This window comes from Salvelinus namaycush, chromosome 16 (assembly GCF_016432855.1).
Source record: "Salvelinus namaycush isolate Seneca chromosome 16, SaNama_1.0, whole genome shotgun sequence".
Classification (NCBI taxonomy): domain Eukaryota; kingdom Metazoa; phylum Chordata; class Actinopteri; order Salmoniformes; family Salmonidae; genus Salvelinus; species Salvelinus namaycush.
This window is the reverse complement of record NC_052322.1, coordinates 32,695,398-32,703,739: the sequence shown is the minus strand read 5'-3', so window position 1 is coordinate 32,703,739 and position 8,342 is coordinate 32,695,398.

Genomic DNA, 8,342 nt, shown 5'->3' with positions numbered 1-8,342 from the left:
AACGTCTATCCCACGTTGGTTCAACATAATTTCATTGAAATGGCGTGGAAACAATGTGTATTCAACCAGTGTGTGCCCAGTGGGTCAGTTCTATTCTTTTCCATTGATCCTGTTCTTTCTCTCTCTCTCTCCCTCTCTCTCTCTCTCTTTCTTTCTCTCTCTCTCTCTCTCTCCCTCTCTCTGTCTCTCTGTCTCTCTGTCTCTCTCCCTCCCTCTCTCTCTCTCTCTCTCTCCCACTTTCTCTCTCTCCCTCCCCCCTCTCTCTGTCTCTCTGTTTCTCTCGCTCCCCCCCCCTCTCTCTCTACATATAGCAGATTATTTTTAACGTTATTCATCTTGTGTTATTTCAGATTGATTGAGAAACATTTTCTTTAGTTTTCTAAGACGACCCGGTTCAGCTCTGTTGAATTCTCAGGAGAAGTCAAGGACTATGTACACTGCAGTGTATTGCACCCTGATAAGGCTGTAATGCTATATAAAACAAAGCAGAACTTTCCTACCCAACTTTCACAGCACATACATCCAATTAATTCTTGGTGTATTCCAAGAGAGGCTGAATACCTTTCTCTTCTGCTCATTCCCCTTGGTTGGATGATTGTTTTTAGCGTAGTAGTCCTTTGCAATGGACTGTACTATTCTCAATATTATCCTAATGGTTCACGTTAATTACCACTACTTAAAAGCAGCCAATTAGGCAAATGATCCACAGAGTTCAGAGGTCGAAAGACAGCTCACTCCATTAAAGTAATTTTTTCCCTCCCTCTCGCTCCCTCTCTCCTCTCCCCTCTCTCTTTCTCTCTCTCAATTCACTTCCAATGGATTTATTGGCATGGGAAACATATGTTTACATTGTCAAAGCAAGTGAAATAGATAATAAACAAAAGTGAAATAAACAATTAAACAGTGAACACTACACTCACAAAAGTTTCAAAGGAAAAGAGACATTTTAAATGTCATATTATGTATATATACAGTGTTGTAACAATGTGCAAATAGTTAAAGTACAAAAGGGAAAAAAAATAAACATATATATGGGTTGTATTTACAATGGTGTCTGTTCTTCACTGGTTGCCCTTTTCTTGTGGCAACAGGTCACACATCTTGATGCTGTGATGGCACACTGTGGTATTTCACCCAGTAGATATGGGAGTTTATCAATATTGGATTTGTCTTCGAATTCTTTGTGGGTCTGTGTAATCTGAGGGAAATATGTGTCTCTAATATGGTCATACATTTCGCAGGAGGTTAGGAAGTGCAGCACCATTTCCACCTCATTTTGTGGGCAGTGTGCACTTCTCTTGAGAGCCAGGTGGCCTTTCTCAATAGCAAGGAATTTCTCACTGAATCTGTACATCGTCAAATATTTCCTTAATTTTGTGTCAGTCACTGTGGTCAGGTATTCTGCCACTGTGTACTCTCTTTTTAGGGCCAAATAGCATTCTAGTTTGCGCAGTTTTTTTGTTAATTCTTTCCAATGTGTCAAGTAATTATCTTTTTGTTTTCTCATGATTTGTTTGGGTCTAATTGTGTTGCTTAGGACCAACTTGCTTTGGGGACTTTTCTCCAGGTTAATCTCTCTGTAGGTGATGGCTTTGTTATGGATAGTTTGGGAATCACTTGGTTGGTGGTTGTAGGTGGTTGTAGAACTGAATGTCTCTTTTCAGGATTTGGATAATTAGTAGGTATAGGACTAATTCTGTTCTGCATGCATTATTTGGTGTTTTACCTTGTACACAGAGGACATTTTTGCAGAATTCTGCATACAGAGTCTCAATTTGATGTTTGTCCCATTTTGTGAATTCTTGGTTCTTGAGCTGAGCCCAGACCTCAAAACCATAAAGGGCAATGGGTTCTATAACTGACTATTTTTATGTCAAATTTTATGTTCCTTTTGATAGCATAGAATGCCCTTCTTGCCTTGTCTCTCAGCTCGTTCACAGCTTTGTGGAAGTTACCTGTGGCTCTGATGTTTAGGCCGAGGTATGTATAGTTTTTTGTGTCCTCTAGGGCAACAGTATCTAGATGGAATTTGAATTTGTGTCCTGGTCCTGGTCATGGCTTTTTTGGAACACCATTATTTTTGTCTTACTGAGATTTACTGTCAGGGCCCAGGTCTGTCAGAATCTGTGCAGAAGATCTAGGTGCTGCTGTAGACCCTCCTTGGTTGGTGACAGAAGCACCAGATCATCAGCAAACAGTAGACATTTGACTTCAGATTCTAGTAGGGTGAGGCCGGGTGCTGCAGACTGTTCTAGTGCTTTCGCCAATTCGTTGATATATATGTTGAAGAGGGTGGGGCTCAAGCTGTGAAATGTGAAATGAAATGTGAGTTTTTTTTGCCAATTTCAAATCAAATCAAACTGTAGACCTTACAGTGAAATGCTTACTTACAAGCCCTTAACCAACAATGCAATTCAAGAAAGTGTTAAGAAAATATTTCCCAAATAAATTTAAGTTAAAAAATTATAAAAAGTAACACAATAAAATAACAATAATGAGGCTATATACAGGAAGTACCGGTACCGAGTCAATGTGAGGGGGTACAGGTTAGTCGAGGTCATTTGTTTATGTAGGTAGGGGTAATGTGACTATGCATAGATAATAATCAGTGAGTAACAGCAGTGTGAAAACAAATGGGGGGGTCAATGTAAATTGTCCGTGTGGCCATTTTATTAATTGTTCAGCAGTCTTATGGCTTGGGGGTAGAAGCTGTTAAGGGGCCTTGCCGTGCGGTAGCAGAGAGAACAGTCTATGACTTGGGTGACTGGAGTCTTTGACAATTCTTTGGGCCTTCCTCTGAAACCGCGTAGTATAGAGGTCCTGGATGGCAGCAAGCTTGGCTCCAGTGATGTACTGGACCCTCTGTAGCGCCTTACTGTCAGATGCCGAGCAGTTGTCATACCAGGCGGTGATTAAACCAGTCAGGATGCTCTCGATGGTGCAGCTGTAGAGCTTTTTGAGGATCTGGGGACCCATGCCAAATCTTTTCAGTCTGCTGAGGGGGAAAAGGTGTTGTCGTGCCCTCTTCACGACTGTCTTGGTGTGTTTGGACCATGATAGTTTGTTGATGATGTGGGACACCAAGGAACTTGAAACGTTCAACCCGCTCCACTGCAGCCCCGTCGATGTTAATGGGGGCCTGTTCGGCCCGCCTATTCCTGTAGTCCACGATCAGCCCCTTTGTCTTGCTCACATTGAGGGAGAGGTTGTTGTCCTGGCACCACACTGACAGGTCTCTGACCTCCTCCCTATAAGCTGTCTCATCATTGTCGGTAATCACAGTTGTGTCGTCAGCAAACTTAATGATGATGTTGGAGTCGTGTTTGGCCACGCAGCCGTGGCCAAACAGGGAGTACAGAAGGGGACTAAGCACTAACCGCACACTTGTTGTTTGTGTACATGGATTTCATAATGTCGTTTGTTTTTCCCCCAACACCACTTTCCATAAATTTGTATAGCAGACCCTCAAGCATGAGAAGACTTTGCCTTTGTTCTGGTTGGTTTGTTTGTTAATTAGGGTGTGCATGGTAAATATGTGGTCTGTTGTGATGTAATTGGTTAAAAAGCCAATTTGACATTTGGATTGGTGTGATCAGTCCGTGGTTCCAAATATTGGGGAAAATGCCAGAGCTGAGGATGATGTTAAAGAGTTTAAGTATAGCCAATTGGAATTTGTGGTCTGTATATTTCAGAATTTCATTGAGGATACCATCAACACCACAGGCCTTTTTGGGTTGAAGGGTTTGTATTTTCTCCTGTAGTTCATTCAATGTACCGTCTCTCTCTCTCTGCCAAACTCTCTCTCGGTCTCTCTCTGTTTTCTAGGTCTACTGAAGCGCTAAATCTCATTAGTGTTCCCTCTATCTCTATCTCGATCTCCCTACGTCTCTCTGCAAGATGTTGTTTTATCCTCCAGCCACACGTTGTTTTCTTTCAATTTGAAATGTAAATTAACATGTCGCTGTAAACCCCTCCATACCCACACACTCCCCCACCCCAGTCTCCAGCATGTTGTTGTGTGTGATTGGGTTATACTCCCTATAATCTAAAGCCATTAACTTACCAGCCAACAGAATGTGTGTCTACTTTATAAACATGATGAAAACTGTATGTACCATCATTACAAAGTCCATGGTCTTGATCTTTATTTAACTACATTTGACATTTGAGTCATTTAGCAGACGTTCTTATCCAGAGTGACTTACAGTTCATTCATCTTAAGATATCTAGTTGGGTCAACCACATATCACGGTCAACCACATATCACGGTCAACCACATATCACAGTCACTGTAAGTACACTTTTCCTTAATAAAGTGGCTGTCAGCAAAGTCAGAGCTGGGGGGGGGGGGGGGGGGGGGGTGCCACCTTTGGCAGCGATTAAAGACTCGAGTCTTCTTGGGTAAGCTTGGCACACCTGTATTTTGGGAGTTTCTCCCATTCTTCTCTGCAGATCCTCTCAAGCTCTGTCAGGTTGGATGGGGAGCGTCGCTGCACAGCTGTTTTCAGGTCTCTCCAGAGATGTTAGATCGGGTTCAAGTCCGGGCTCTGTTTGGGCCACTCAAGGACTTGTCCCGAAGCCAGTTCTGTGTTCTCTTGGCTGTGTGCTTAGGGTGTTTTCCTGTTGGAAGGTGAACCTTCGCCCCAGTCTGAGGTCCTGAGCACTCTGGAGCAGGTTTTCATCAAGGATCTCTCTGTACTTTGCTCCATTCATCTTTCCATCGAACCTGATTACTTTTGGCAACTCCAAGCTGGCTGCAGAGATGGTTGTCCTTCTAGAAGGTTCTCCCATCTCCACAGAGGAAACCTGGGGCTCTGTCAGAGTGACCATCGGGTTCTTGGTCACCTCCCTGACCATGGCCCTTCATCCCCGATGGCTCAGTTTGGCTGGGTGGCCAGCTCTAGGAAGAGTCTTGGTGGTTCCAAATGTATTCCATTTAAGAATGATGGTGGCTAATGTGTACTTGGGGACCTTCAATGCTGCAGAAATGTTTTGGTACCCTTTCCCAGATCTGTGCCTCGACACAATCCTGTCTCAGAGCTCTATGGACAATTCCTTCGACCTCATGGCTTGGTTTTTTCTCTGACATGCACTGTCAACTGTGGGACCTTATATAGACAGGTGTGTGCCTTTCCAAATCATGGAAAATCATTCCAAATCATCCAATCCAATCAATTTAATTTACTACAGGTGGACTCCAATCAAGTTGTAGAAACATCTCAAGGATGATCAATGGAAACAGGATGCACCTGAGCTCAATGTTGAGTCTCATTGCAAAGGGTCTGAATACTTATGTAAATAAGTTATTTCATTTTTTTATTTTTTTTTATTTGCACACACATACAAAACATTTTTTTCTTTCGCTTTGTCATTATGGGGTATTGTGTGTAGATTGATGGGGGGGGGGGGGGGGGGGGGGGGGATTATTTAATACATTTTAGAATAAGGCTATAACATAACAAAATTTGAAAAAAGGGAAGTGATCTGAACACCTACCGAATGAACTGTATTTCACATAATACACAGGTTACATGGGTCTTCTCAGTGTTATAAGGTGATATTGTATTACAGGATAAACACGTGTCCATTTAAAGTAGAGTGAAAAGGACCACATTCAGGGTGAGGGTCAGAATATCATCTTAATGGCAGAAATGTACCGGTAGGTCTCTGCTCTGCTCTCTAGATTTTTCAAAGTGCAGAGATTGGCCAATCCTTTATGCAGCTTGATAATATGCTAGAAAGCCTTGGTGAAAGGGGGAGAGGAGGAGATGGAGGAAAGGATGAAAGGAGGAAGGATGACAGGAATAATTGTGTCCTTAAAAGCTGTGGGGTTTGTGTTGGGAGGTGAGAGGTGAGGTCTTTCAACGCCTCCATCAGCCCAAGGGAGGTTAGACGCCACATAGATGTTTGACAAGTGAATGAGAGGAGAAGAAACTAGCCTACATCAAAACATGCTTTTAGACAGACTGAGGTACAATGTCATTTTACATTGAAGCAAGTCTCTCCTCAGCCAATGTGAGTTTACATTGAAGCAAGTTTCTCCTCAACCAATGTGATTTTACATTGAAGCAAGTTTCTCCCAAGCCAATGGGATTTTCCATTGAAGCAAGTTTCTTCTCAGCCAATGTGATTTTCCATTGAACCAAGTTTCTCCTTAGCCAATGTGATTTTTCATTGAAGCAAGTTTCTCCTCAGCCAATGTAAGTACAGACTTTTTGACAAACCAAACCAAACTAAAAACCCTGCTTACAAGGCAGATGTGTGTGTGAGGCAACAGTCAGATGTGTGTGTGAGGCAACAGTCAGATGTGTGTGTGAGGCAACAGTCCGTTGTTTGTGAGGCAACAGTCAGGTGTGTGTGTGAGGCAACAGTCCGTTGTTTGTGAGGCAACAGTCAGGTGTGTGTGAGGCAACAGTCAGGTGTGTGTGAGGCAACAGTCAGGTGTTTGTGAGGCAACAGTCAGGTGTGTGTGAGGCAACAGTCAGGTGTTTGTGAGGCAACAGTCAGGTGTTTGTGAGGCAACAGTCAGGTGTGTGTGAGGCAACAGTCAGGTGTTTGTGAGGCAACAGTCAGGTGTGTGTGAGGCAACAGTCAGGTGTTTGTGAGGCAACAGTCAGGTGTTTGTGAGGCAACAGTCAGGTGTTTGTGAGGCAACAGTCAGGTGTGTGTGAGGCAACAGTCAGGTGTGTGTGAGGCAACAGTCAGGTGTTTGTGAGGCAACAGTCAGGTGTTTGTGAGGCAACAGTCAGGTGTGTGTGAGGCAACAGTCAGGTGTTTGTGAGGCAACAGTCAGGTGTTTGTGAGGCAACAGTCAGGTGTTTGTGAGGCAACAGTCAGGTGTGTGTGAGGCAACAGTCAGGTGTTTGTGAGGCAACAGTCAGGTGTGTGTGAGGCAACAGTCAGTTGGAAGACATCCAGAACCGTTTTAGACGGTTTAGAGAGAAATCCGCTTCATTGCTTGTCACCGTCAATCAGCCCAACCCCCATCCCTCTAGCGCGCACACACACACACACACACACACACACACACACACACACACACACACACACACACACACACACACACACACACACACACACACACACACACACACACACACACACACAGGCTTGTCACTCAGCTATGGCCTGTGTTCGTCGACTAGAGGTGTGTCTGTTTGAGTGGATATAGAAGACACACAGGATTGATGTGATCTTACAAGCCATCAGGTTGAGCACAGCTTTCTCAAACATGACCTGAAGTGTGCCGGCCCCGAGCAAATGCTGCTGTCACCTCGGCCAACCATGGCTGTCGTCTCCCTTAACAGCCAATGAGTGGTGACAGCCGCTGCGTTTCCAAAACAAATCAGGGCTGCGCATGGTAACACTACGCGTCCCGCCAATTCAGCACTCACCAAGACGAGAGCAAGAGCGTAAAACACTAATGCTCTGACTAATGTGTGTGTGTGTGTGTGTGTGTGTGTGTGTGTGTGTGTGTGTGTGTGTGTGTGTGTGTGTGTGTGTGTGTGTGTGTGTGTTGACCTGTGTGTTGTGTTGGCATTTGTGTCTGCGAGTGCAGTTTACATAGCTGTTTTCTTTCAATTTGAAGCGTAATTTAACATGTCTCTGTAACCCCCCCACACACACACACACTCCCCCACCCCAGTCTCCAGCATGTTGTTGTGCGCGATTGGGTTATACTTCCTATAATGTAAACCACTTAACTTACCACCCAGCAAAATGTTTGTCTTGTGTTTTGAGGGGAGCCTTTGTCTCTTGTGTTTGTGTGTGCGCACGCGTGTGTGTGCGTGTGCATGTTGTGTGTGTGTGTTACTCTTCATTAACCAGTTTGCACTGTCTGTAAGTGCATCAGCATGGCAATGCACTCCTCTCCCTTTGTTCTCTTCAATCCTCTCTCTCCTCCTCCCCTTCCTCTCTCCTCTCTCTCCCTCCCTCTTTCTCTCTCCTCCTCTCTCTTCCTCCCTCCTCCTTTCTCTCTCTCCAGTGTGTGTTCCGTCTGTCTTTAACCTGTGAATAGTCAAAGGGAACACAGGGCTCTATCGACTTCTCATCTAATCCTTACCTATTGATTACCACCCTAGTAGGAAGGTCTTCCATACCCATAAAGAGGTATTTCCTAGTAACAAAGGGCATTAACTGAATGAAATGATATACAGCACATACACAGTAAAGCAGTTCCGCTTAGATCTCTGTTTTGTTGAAGAGTTGTGTGTAATCACTGTAGGTCAGTTACTGGGGTGATGGGGAGGAAAGAAGCCCCATGGTGGAGCTAGTATAGCCTGTTCACCCCATAGAGAAACCAGGACTGGCGTGCTCACGCACACACATACACACACACACAC